The sequence below is a fragment of the Rhinatrema bivittatum genome, chromosome 19 (genome assembly GCF_901001135.1).
Source record: "Rhinatrema bivittatum chromosome 19, aRhiBiv1.1, whole genome shotgun sequence".
In the NCBI taxonomy this organism is placed as follows: Eukaryota; Metazoa; Chordata; class Amphibia; order Gymnophiona; family Rhinatrematidae; genus Rhinatrema; species Rhinatrema bivittatum.
The window spans coordinates 24,165,594-24,177,874 of record NC_042633.1 but is presented as its reverse complement, the minus strand read 5'-3'; the positions used below and the strand labels follow the sequence as shown (position 1 = coordinate 24,177,874).

Here is a 12,281-nt window from a genome sequence, read left to right as displayed (position 1 = left end):
GTGGGCTATGAACCAGGAGACCAGCGTTCAAGTCCTGTTGTTGCTCCTTGTGACCTTGGGCAAGTCACTTTACCCTCCATTGCCTCAGGTACAAACTCAGATTGTCTATCCTCTGGGGATAGGGAAATACCTACAGTAGCTGAATGTAAACCCATGTGATATCTCAGATCAAATGTTGGTATAATAAAATAAATAAATCCAGTCTGCCCAGCAAGTTTCTTATGGTAGTAACTGCTGCTCGTGCAGGTTACTCCCAAGCCTTATATATTAACAAAGCAACATTTTTACTGGGTGAGGCATGGAACATTTTATTTCTGACCTGATATGTACTTTTTTTTTTATAATGTAAATATAATTTTGAAATCTCGGCGGGTCCAAAGATTGAGAAACAGACCTGCTCGCTCCTCCTTCCTGTGACAGTCTGTGGCACAGGGCAGGGACGGCCAATTCCTGACCTCGAGAGCCACAAACAGGCCAGCTAGGACATCCACAATGAATATGCATAAGCTAGATTTGCATGCACTGACTCCACTGTATGCAAATCTGTCTCGTGCTTATTCATTGTGTATATCCTGAAAACCAGACCTGTTTGTAGCTCTTGAGGACCAGAGTTGTCCACCTCTGGCAAAGGGGGTGGATGCAGAGCTAAAAACAGTGGAATTGTAGACCCTCAGTATGGTCCTGGGTGGATGACCCATCCCCTGCAGATTGTAACTTTTTCACTTGTAATCCATAGTTTCTCTGATTGCTCTTACTTAGGAAGAAATATCTAATTAATATTTAGATTTGCGCACGATGCAGCATTGGTTATGGTTTGTAGTTTCAAAGGCTGAAGGCCTAGTGAGGGGATAGAGGTGCAGAAATTAATTACTGCTGCAAGGGGTGGATGTCCTGCTTATCTCTCCTCTTATGCTCCTAAGGAAGGCAGAGTGAAGGGAGGGAGGGGAATTAAGCCTGCAAGGGGTGGATCTTGTGCTGGTCCTTTCCCCTTACACTCCCGAGGAGTGGGGGTGAGGTTTGGGCAGTCTCCTGCAGCTCAGATCTATTTTAACCTTTCAGCACAGTTCTCCCTTGAATTACAAAATCAGCATCAGCAGGGGCTGCTTTACCTGGGATAGAAAGGAAGGAAGTAAAGGTGAGAGGAAAACAGGTTCTGCTTATCAGCGCTTTCTGGTATTCTCTTTAAATAACTAGAAAGCAGTGGTAAATGCATTTCCCTTCCCTCGTATCCCCTATTATAATCCATCTCTGCAGCACTCTCAGTGCTGGCCTGCAGCTGAGGTCTCCGATCCATTCAGGGCCTGGAGTCCAGCCCCTTGCCCCAGTCTCCAGCACAGTCGGTGCTGCAGAGATCCTCCCTGGCCTGAGACTGGCCCATGAAAAGCTGGCACTGTACAAGAGGCCACGTCGGCCCTTGTGGAGGTGGGATCTGGGCAGGCCCAGGTCCCGGCTCTGTATCATGGGGACCCTGGAAGGCTTCAGGGGGTTCTGGCAGGGCTGCAGCTCAGTCCTATTTCTCCCAGAATATGCTTACAAATCATTACAGCAGGGATAGATTTCAGAATCTGTGACTACATAAAATAAATTAATTACATGGAACTGTCATTTCAGTACCACATAACATGTAAAGAAATGTAGCCCAGGACCCCAGAAACTGGGATCTCTCCTACCACTGTCAGCAGCTGGAATTAGTGCTTTTGAAGCCTATCTCTCTGTACAGAGTTAGTACAGGCCTCATCCCCCACCTCAGGCAAAGGGGAATAAGAAAGACATCTGAGCTACACAGAGCTGTCTTATCTCATTACAAAGCCATAGGCAAGAACAGAGGACCAGAGGGAGGCTACACACACAGATGTGCAAAACGTAACAACTGGAACGGCCCCCTATGAGGAAAGGCTAAAGAGGTTAGGGCTCTGCAGCTTGGAGAAGAGACGGCTGAGGGCTTTAAAGTTATTTACCCGTTCCCATGGCGCCAGGACTAGAGTAGCACTGGAAGTGCTGAGTGCACGTTTTCGTGCACTCGTGAAATTTAAAGCTTGCACAGTCGGTAAAAAATGATCGCAGCGGGTTGTGGCTCCCTGACATTTCATTATTGATGGCGACCTTTGATTTCTGCTCATTTGCCCCACCCCCACCCCTCAGTTTTCCTCCAAATATTGAAACAGCCTAGAACTGCCAGTTGCACGTTTTCGTGCTGTTTACTATACAGAGCTGACATCCGGTGTCAGCTCGTGCTGTCTCATGGCTTACATTCTCTCCTTCCTATACAGATCACTTTTTCCGATTGTCATTGGGTTTTTTAGTCACTTCTCTTCTGCTTTTTTTCCTTTCTCCCTTCTCATTGTTTCCTCACACAAAAGAATTTCTGGCTGTGTCTAACTTTCTTCTGGGAAATAGAGAGTTGATAAGTTTGCTTGATTTTCAGAGATTTGGAACAGGTTTATTAGAAACAGAAAAATGTGTTCTTCAAAGCTGGCCCCCCAATTATTTTTCTTTGTATTATTCATTTATGGCACAGTGGGTGAACAGCTGTTCCCGACGAAAGCCAAGTAAGTACAGCCAGAAATAGAAAGAGTTTGGATAGGAGACGAAGCAGGATGAGCGGAAAGAGAGAAACATTCAGTGGCACCCGTGCTGCCGGCTGCTCTAGGGTATGACCATATGTGGAGCAAAAACTGAAGGGGGTAGGGAGATAATTTTCAGAAAGTGAAGGTTGTCATATAATCTTATTATTGTTAGTGATGACATGCAAGGGCTTGAGTTCACTTTCCCAGGGCAGTGGGTACAGTAGAGCAGGTACCTGTATAATAAGAATATTTCAGATGAGACATGCAAGTATGTTACCAAGTTATATCACAGAACACATGGTGCAGTGCCTTACAGAAAGAGAAGGGGGGAAGGTGTGATGAGAGTCAAGAGGTGAGAAAGATCTGCATCTGCCTTCTGTTTAGGGATTGCTTTTGATGGTTTTAGCCTTTGTTAGACAAAAGCTGTAATTAGGTCATTTTGAATCTTTTTGTATTGTTTGAGATGATTGGATGAATTCTTGGATGTATATTCAAGTGAATCAATTTGCTCAGTTCCTTATCAAACTTGTCTACCACTAAGAGAGCTTCTTTCTTTGCAATTTACGGAAGAATCTGTCCAGGCTTGATTAGATCAAGTTGGGTATCATACAGTGCATTGAGGCCCACCCTGAATTGCATTGTGGATATGTATGTAACCGAGAGCCATTCTTTGGTTACCAGCAAACCCTGGAAAGCATTAGGTAGAATAGGTTAGTGGATGGGGGAGGACCCATTCAGATTGCATTCCCTCCTTTTGAGGGGGCCTGGGAATGGCTGTCCCCCTTAGGAGCCTTTATAGCAGTTCTCTCCTGAGAGTATGGAGGCAGTCGTGTATAATATTTGAAGCGTTAGGAGGTAGTAAGGACCTTAACCATTATTGAACATTTTGGGCCCAGTCAGAGGAACCAAGCTAACCGAGCCTGGGATTCCTGACCAGGGTCAGGAGGGTGTTCCTACCAGTCTGCTCCCTAGATGGTGTGGATATTCCTCCAGGTTGTATTTGGGATTTTGAGCTTTTCATGGTAGGAGCCTCACTGGACACCTGGGCCTTTCTCAGATTCAGGGCACAAGGAACCCTGTGTGGGGGATGCCTAGGAATAGGGAAGACCTGCCCCAGAGGCGGTGACCCGTTGTGGGGAGTAACTCCGGTGTTATATTCAATTGAGAAAAAAGGGACATTAAATTTAACCATCCAGGAGGAAGATGTTTGGCTGCCCTTCCCTGCTTGCAGTGGAGCAGGTAAGAAAAACCTGCAGCCAGAGATCCCTCCCATAAGGGATCCAGAGGAGAGTCAGAGACTGAGAGAAATCCTGCTAACCAGGAGTACAGGAACGTCAAAGATCCTACAGGACACCAAACCGGAGCCTTCAACCCCTGGGGAAAGAAGAGCTATTACTCTCTGTGCAAGGGCAGGAGTTTTGGCCACCCGTGGAAGGGGTTTTCCTGCCCATGGGGACCTAACCTAGGAGGGTGGTAGGATCCCCTGCCCATACAAAGATTCCTGCACAGATAGAAGGGATTGAGAAGGGAAAGAGGGTGGTGCTGGAACCATATCTTATACAGTACATTTGTTTGGACACTAACCCAGTGCATCCAGCATCTTTATTTGGGCACACAGCACAGAGGAAGATAAATGACCCCTCTCCCATGGATAAACAAGAGAATGTCAGCCACCCTTGCACTGGGATCTGAAAGGAACTCTCCCCTCCAAGCCAAAGGATCCACACCCGGGGGGAAGGGATACTTTTATGACCCCACCCATGCAGGATACACACTCCGGCATGGGGTTACATGTAAAATACTGACAGTCCTAAATGATGAAACGTCGCCGAGCTGCAACCTGCTGCGATCACATACACCGATTGTGCGAGCCTTCACACTTCTCGAGTGCATAACAACGTGCCTGCGGCAGTTCTAGTGAACCTGTTCTTCAGTGTGAAAAATGTCATCAAATACCTGTGAAAACAGCTGTTAAAATGGGAGAGAAAGATTTTTCAATTTGCATTGTATGTAATTCTTAAGTTTTCTTTCAATTATAGAGCCTGAAACCCAGATGCACATCTCGGGTGGTAGCTCTTTCTGGCCCTTCTAGCAAATTGGAGAAAGTATTTTTGCAGTGCACAATTAACCTGTGGAATTCATTGGCGGAGGATGTGGTGAAAGATGTTAGTGTAGCTGCATTTAAAAAAACATTTGGACAAGCTCCTGAAGGAAAAGTCCTTGACTAGATATTAGCCAGGTAGACATGGAACAGCCAGCGCTTATCCCTGGGAGTGAGACACATCAACTATTGGGGATCGGCTGAGTCCTTGCTGGTGACCTGGACTGGCCACTGTCGGAGACAGGATCGATGCTGGGCTCGATGGACCTGTGCTCTGACCCTGCATGGCAATTCCTATGTTCTGACAAAGTAATTGGCTGCTCACAACTGCATGAGCTGCATCCTGTTAGCAGCACCAGAGCCTAAAGCGCTGTGAAATGATCTCAATTTCCCATCGATATCAGATTGAGTGTTGCTATTCTGCTAGCTTGTTACCATGCATGGAAAATTAGAATTTGGAAGTCTGTCATGAACATGGAGAACTCTCTCTCTCTGTCTGCACTTCTAGCTCTCTTTATATCATCCGTTCTGAATAACAAAGCAAACACTAAGATGGCGGTTTCCTTGTGATATCTGAGGAAGAGACGGGGCCTCGCAGCTTCAGAGATTTGCTATTTACAGTTGAACTTATCAAAACGTTTAAAGCACAAGATCCAATCGGTACACAGGGCTTTGACCTCCTCACTGGAAAAGGCGTAGTTGAGTGGCTGTCAGCTGCGGGCTGGGGGCCTCTGTCTCTTGCTTACAAGGCTCGGAGCCCAGAAAAGGTGAAAGAGGAGGTTGCTGGCTCCTTAAGACTAAGGCTGTGGGCTCGAAGCCCACAAAGTCAGCAGCGGCCTGCATTCCAGCCTAGCCCAGAACAGGGGGGGGGGGGGGGGGGGGGGAGATGTTTTGTGAAATTTTTGACCATTTTTCATGGTAAAAAGTAGGGAACCCCCCACCTGTAACAGAGAATTTTTAGCAGCAACTGATCCATCCAGACTGCCCAGCAAGCCTCCCCATGGTGGTAGCTGCCGCGCCGTGCAGGTTACCCCCATGTATCAGACAGTGCTGCTTGACGTGCGTTGCTTTTGGACTTGGCCGTAGACGCAGTCCTTTTTTTTTTTCCCCTTATGTCTGCGCCTCAGTACTCCAGACCGTAGAAGTCGGGCCCCTGAGCTTTTTGTCTGAATCCCAATTCCCTTTTTCCCCTTTCGGGAGAGCGTGAGCGTCCTAGAGAGGGTGAGCGTCCTACAGCCCCTGCTCTTTGAGAGATCCACTGGGGTAGACTACCATGGACGTTTTTTTTCTCAGAGGAGTCCGAACAGGGTTTGCCCTTGGGGGATGGTCTCCCCCCGATGTTCTTCCACCCAAGAGTGTGGCAGGAGCCAGAGGAGGTGGAGCCTGGGAATGTTCTTTGCATGGAGGGGGATGACCCTAAGGTAGTTCGCCTGTTTCAAAGGGAGGAGCTGGGCCCTTTGATACCGCTCGCCCTGGCGGAGTTAGAGATAGTGGTTCCGCAGGAGGAGACGGATCAGGACGCGGTGGATCTGGTGATGGCTGGCTTGAGGGGCCCGGCTAGGGCTTTTCCTTTCCATAGGATGGTCAAGCAGTTGGTGGTCAGGGAGTGGGACACTCCCGAGACTGGCCTTAAGGTTAGTAGAGCCACGGATAAGCTTTATCCCTTACCCCGAGAATACTCTGGAACTCTTGAGGGTGTCCAAGGTGGACGCTTTGGTGTCGGCGGTCACAAAGAAGACCACCATTCCAGTAGCTGGTGCGGCAGCTCTGAAGGATTTACAGGACAGAAAGCTCAAAGTACACTTTAAGAGGATTTTTTGAGGTTTCTGCTCTTGGCATCAGGGTGGCAGTGTACAGCAGTTTCATGCTCTGAGCTAGCTTGAGATGGGTGCAGCAGGTACAACGTACCAAGGATCTGTCGCTCCAGGAGTCTGAGCAAGCGGAATGCTTGGAGGCAGTGGTCGCTTATGGGGCCAATGCTTTATATGATCTTATTCGCAGTTCTTGAGTTCAATGGTGTCAGCAGTCTCTACTAGCAGACTTTTATGATTGCGAAACTGGTCAACGGATGTTTCATCAAAGGCACAGCTTGGGGCGCTCCCTTTTAAGGGCAAGCTCCTTTTTGCAGAAGACTTGGAACTGCTGCTAAAGCATCTGGGAAATAATAAGGTGCACAAGCTTCCCGAAGATGAGCCCAAAGGGTCCAGAGGATTTTTGCTGGTTCATTCTCGATTTTGGAGTCAAAGGCGTATCTGTCAGAGCAGAGTTCCGGGCGCGGGTCAGAGACAGACCTCGGGGAGATCTCAGTCCTGGTTCCAGTCCTTTCGTGGATGCAGAACAAACAGAGAGGACTTCAGCCAAGGGCCAGAAGGAGCTAAATCCGCACAATGAAGGGCGGCCGACCCACTCCTCAGTTCCAACCATTGGAGGTCAGTTGACTTTTTTACGAGTGGGTCAAGATCACATCGGACCAGTGGGTTCTAAGCGTGATAGGACAAGGCTACGCTTTGGAATTTTCTTGGCCGCTAAGAAACCTTTTCATGGTGTCTCCCTGTGATTCGACAGCGAAGAAACTTATGGTTCGACAGACCATCCAAAGACTGAGAATGCTGGGGCCATTGTTCCCGTCCCCCAGGAGGAGTGGGGGACAGAGCGATATTCCATTTATTTTGTGGTGCCAAAGAAGGAAGGGACCTTTCATCCAATTCTGGACTTGAAGAAGGTAAACGTGGCTCTCAAGGATCCCCATTTCCGGATGGAGACTCTCAGGTCTGTCATAGCGGCAGTGTGCAGCCAGGAGCCCTTGGCATCTCTGGATCTGATGGAAACGTATTTACACATCGGAATACACCAGGTTCATCAGAGATACCTCAGGTTTATGATCTTCGGGAAGCATTTTCAATTTTGCACTCTACTGTTCGGTCTAGCTATGGCTCTGAGGACTTTCACCAAGGTCATGGTGGTGGTGGCAGCAGCAATCAGAAAGGAGGGTGTGCTGGCTCATCCGTATCCGGATGACCGGCTCATCCGCGTGAAGTTGGAGGAACTTTTCAGACAGGCGGTGGAAGTGGTCTTGCGCTGCTTGAGATCCTTGGGTTGGATAGTGAATCTGGCCAAGAGCGGCCTTTCTCCTTCACATGTCCTGGAATTCTTAGGCACATGATTCGATAACTGTGTAGGGAAGGTCTTTCTCATGGAGGAGCAGATTGGCAAGTTGCAGTCACAAGTCTGGAGACTGTTGGAGGTCCAAGTTCCCAGGTATGGAATTACTTGCAGGTCCTCGGTTCCATGGCCTTGATCTTGGAGCTGGTCCCATGGGCGTTTTGCTCATATGAGACCTCTACAGAGAGCACTGCTTTCCCGGTGGGATCAGAGGTCAGAGCAGTTTCATCTTCCTCTACCACTTACAGAATTCACCAGGTCCAGTCTTTCGTGGTGGCTTGGCTGGGACCATTTGTGTTGCGGAGTGGACCTAGAGGTCCCTCAGTGGATGGTGGTAACTACCGACGCCAATCTCTCTCATTGGGGGGCTGTGTGCCAGTCCCAGTCAGTACAGGGCCAATGGCTGGCAGAGAAAAAGTTCTGGTCCATCAATCGCCTAGAGACGAGGGTGGTGCAGTTGGATCTACAGGAGTTTCTTCCTCTCTTGCACAACCGCACAGTCAAAGTCCTGTCGTACAGTGCGACGATGGTAGCCTACATCAACCGCCAGGGAGGTACAAGGAGTCGGTGGCTCAGGAAGCGGAGATGCTGATGTCCTAGGCAGAGTGGCATTTGGCTTTAATAGCGGCCAGGGTCCAACAATGTGCAAGCAGATTTCCTCAGCTGACAACAATTGGACCTCAAAGAGTAGGAGATGTCAGAAGAAGCAATGACCCTCATATCGCACAGATGGGGCGTACCTCATGTGGATCTGATAGCAACTTGGAAGAACACCAAGGCACCGTGCTTCTTCAGTCACAGATGGGAACACAGAGCGGAAGGGGTCAGTGCCCTGGTGCTTCCTTGGCCACAAGACGTTCTAATCTACGTCTTTCCTCTGGTGGGCAAGAATCTATGGAGAATGGAGATCCACATAGGAAAGGTGATTCTCGTAGCTCCGGCATGGCCACGAAGTCTTGGTTTGCAGATCTGATCAATAGGGATGTGCAGAGGGACCGCATACGTTACATTCAGTATTCGTATGCGTGGGGGGGGGGGGGGGGGGCAGATACTTTGCATTCGGCAAGGGAGAGCCCCGATCCATTCATGCATTCCATTCTTATTCGTTTCCCGGCTAAAATTTAATTAACTACAACCCCCCCACCCTCCTGACCCCGCCCAAGACTTACCAAAACTCCCTGGTGGTCCAGCGGGGGTCTGGGAGCCATCTACTGCACTCACGCAGTCGGCTGCCGGTATTCAAAATGGTGCCAATAGCCTTTGTCCTTACTGTGTCACAGGGGCTACCGGTGCCATTGGTCGGCCCCTGTCACATGGTAGGAGCAATGGACAGCCGGAGCCAGATCGCTCCCAGACCCCCGCTGGACCACCAGGAACTTTTGGCAAGTCTTGTGGAGGTCAGGAGGGTGGAGTTTTGTTTAAATTCGCTCCTTTAGACGTCCGAATAATTTGCTTCCCCACGAATACAACGAATATGGCCCTATATGTTGCGGATTGCCAATACGTTGCAAATGAATGCTCACCCCTACTGATCAATCTAGCAGTGGACGGCCCCCTGAGGCTGGGCCATCTTCCACACCTTCTTCAGCAGGGCCCAATATTTTCAGATCAGGCGGATCGCTTTTGTCTAGCGGCTTGGCTTTTGAAAGGAAGCAGTTAAGGAAGAAGGGATATCTGGAGGAAGTTATTTCGACCCTGCTGCGGGCTCACAAGACCTCTACTTCCTTGGCGTATGTCCGGGTTTGGAGGATCTTTGAGTACTGGGGTAAGGAGCAAGGGGTTGATCCTCGGAGAGCATCGGTGATGCAGATTCTGGCTTTTTTGCAGAGAGGCCTAACGAAAGGTTTGTCCTTTAGTTCCTTGAGAGTGCAGGTGTTGGCCCTGGGCTGTTTGCAAGGCAAGCTTCATGGAACAACCCTAGCGGCGCATCCAGATGTGGTACATTTCCTCAGAGGGGCAATGCACTTGCGCCCCCCTGTTCGTAAGGTGTGTCCTTCTTGGAGCCTTCACTTGGTCCTCAAGGGCATGTGTGCAGCGCCGTTTGAGCCTCTAAAAAGGGCCACCATAAAAGATCCCTCTTTTGAAGGTGGTTTTCTTGGTGGCAATTTGTTCAGCTAGAAGGGTGTTGGAGCTTCAAGCCCCGTCATGTAGGGAACCTTTTTTGTGGATTTCGGAGTCTCTTTACGGACGGTTCTGTCTTTTTTTGCCGAAGGTCGTTTCGGCATTCCGCTTAAATCAGTCAGTGGAGCTTCCAGCTTTTCCAAATCTGGAGGTTGGTGCGCCTCATGCAAAAGATTTGCGTCATCTGGATGTAGGAAGAGCTTTGTTGCGATATCTAGAGGTTATGAACAGTTTCAGATTGTCGGATCACCTTTTTGTGCTATGGAGTGGTGCAAAAAAGGGTCAGAAGGTATCAAAAGCCACGATTGCGAGTTGATTGAAGGAGGCTATTGGTTCCGCATACATCTGTCGAGGTCGTCCTATCCCGGAGGGGTCAAGGGCTCACTCTACCCAATCCCAGGCGGCCTCCTGGGCAGAATGTCAGCTCGTGTCACCACAGAAAATTTGCCGGGCGGCTACTTGGAAGTAGACATTACCGATTGGATGTCCAGGCCTTGGCCATCAGCAATTTCCGTGAAAGTGTATTTCGAGCGGGATTCTCACAGTCCCACCCCGGTTAGGGAAGCTTTGGTACATCCCAGGAGTCTGGACTGATCCGGGTACGTACAGGGAAAGGAAAATTGGTTCTTACCTGCTAATTCTCGTTCTTGTAGTACCACGGATCAGTCCAGAGTCCCGCCCGGTGGAGGAGAAAGCATTTGGAGAGTCCACTTGATCTGGCTACTAAAATCATTATGAAAGATTCTGAAGATCGGCACAGGTTTCTCATTGGTTCTTTCGAGAAGGCTCCTTATTTGCTTATTTTCAAATTATTCCTCTTCCTCTGCTCGGTCCAGGGAAGATTATAGAGGTGGTTTGTTAGAAGTTTGTTAAATATTTTCTGCTTGGGTACTTAGTGTGCCACTGGGTTATGTACAGTGTCAGTGAAATGTCCTCTGTCTCCATCTGCTGGCAGGGAGGCAAAACACAGGACTCTGGAATGATCTGTGGTACTGCAGGAACAAAAATTAGCAGGCAAGAACCAATTTTTCTCTCTCTCCTCCTTCCTGAGGCTGAAGATAGAGAAATGTGACAGACAAGCTTTAATACCACTCGGCTGCAGGCAATTCCCCAGGTGCCAGCTCCTCTCTCAGCCCAGGCCACAGATCCACCCCCTGCAGGAATAATTACCCCTCACTGTGCCTTCAGCCCTCACCGCTCCTCCCTCGGGGGTGTTAGGGGAGAGATCAGCATGAGATCCACCCCCTGCAGGAATAATTACCCCTCACTGTGCCTTCAGCCCTCACCGCTCCTCCCGCGGGGGTGCTAGGGGAGAGATCAGCGTGAGATCCACCCCCTGCAGGAATGCAGCACCTCCCTCATCCCCAGCCAAGGCTTTAGCCATCAAACCGTTATTTCTCCTGGGGGGAACAGATCTTTCTGACCGTAGTATCAGCACGAAAACCTGAGCCGTGTCCCTGACCTGTGCCTCTACTTGTTTGATACCCCTTCTTTTCTTCCATGGTGGTCATTCTGTACATTACTTTGGCAACGCATGCAAAACTGTCCTGCAACTAAAGAAATCGGAATCTGAACAGCACAAGATCCCCGGGGCATTTATCTGTGCACCCTCCCAGCATAGGGGGAAGCGGTCAGAGGATCTTCCAGCTGCAGCCTGCATCCAGGCTCCTGGGGCAAGGTCTCGCCCTGGAGACAGGGGCCTGGAATATTACTTGGGGGGGGGGGGGGGGCACGCAGAGATCCCGCCCTTGCCCTCTCTCCTGCAAACCCAGGGGCTTGCTGCGGTCCTCCTACTCCCAGTGCTGTTCCTAGCCGCCGGCCTCCACAGGGCAAGTAGCAGCCATCGCTCTCTGTGTGGCACTGCCACCTGCTGGCTGCTTCCCAGAATGCAGGGCAAACTGCACATGCCTTCTATAGAAATCACAAGGCCTGCGGATTTCGTCATTTCATTTGACCTGATGCCTTTCAGGCAGCTTGGGTTGGAAATATGCAGAGGGAAACCAGGGGGGGGGGGGGGGTTCTTCCTTTCCGGTTCCATGGACCTTGGAGGAGCCTCGCCCCAGGGTGGCAACCCCCTTCAGACATGGCCCCATGTACCATTTTGGGCCAGCCTGACCCCACCAGTCCCGAATTTCAAAGGGCTTCTGGCATGGAGGTCAAGTGATGCTGGGGGTGGTTGGAGACTACAGCTCCCTTACGGCCATAGCCCTCCCCAGAATCCTGCATATTTCTCTTTCATCCTCCACCCACACCCAATGCCCCCCCTTCTTTCCAGCAGCTTTACCAAGGCCCTGGCAGCCTCCTCCCGGCCCCCTCCTGAGATGGCAAGG

The 12,281-nt window shown here is 49.9% G+C and overlaps 1 protein-coding gene across 1 annotated transcript in view; it reads left to right on the top strand.

Moving 5' to 3' along the window:
• The window catches only part of DKKL1 (dickkopf like acrosomal protein 1), a 62,990-nt gene that overhangs the window by 10,692 nt on the left and 40,017 nt on the right, over positions 1-12,281 (top strand). The window lies entirely within an intron of this gene.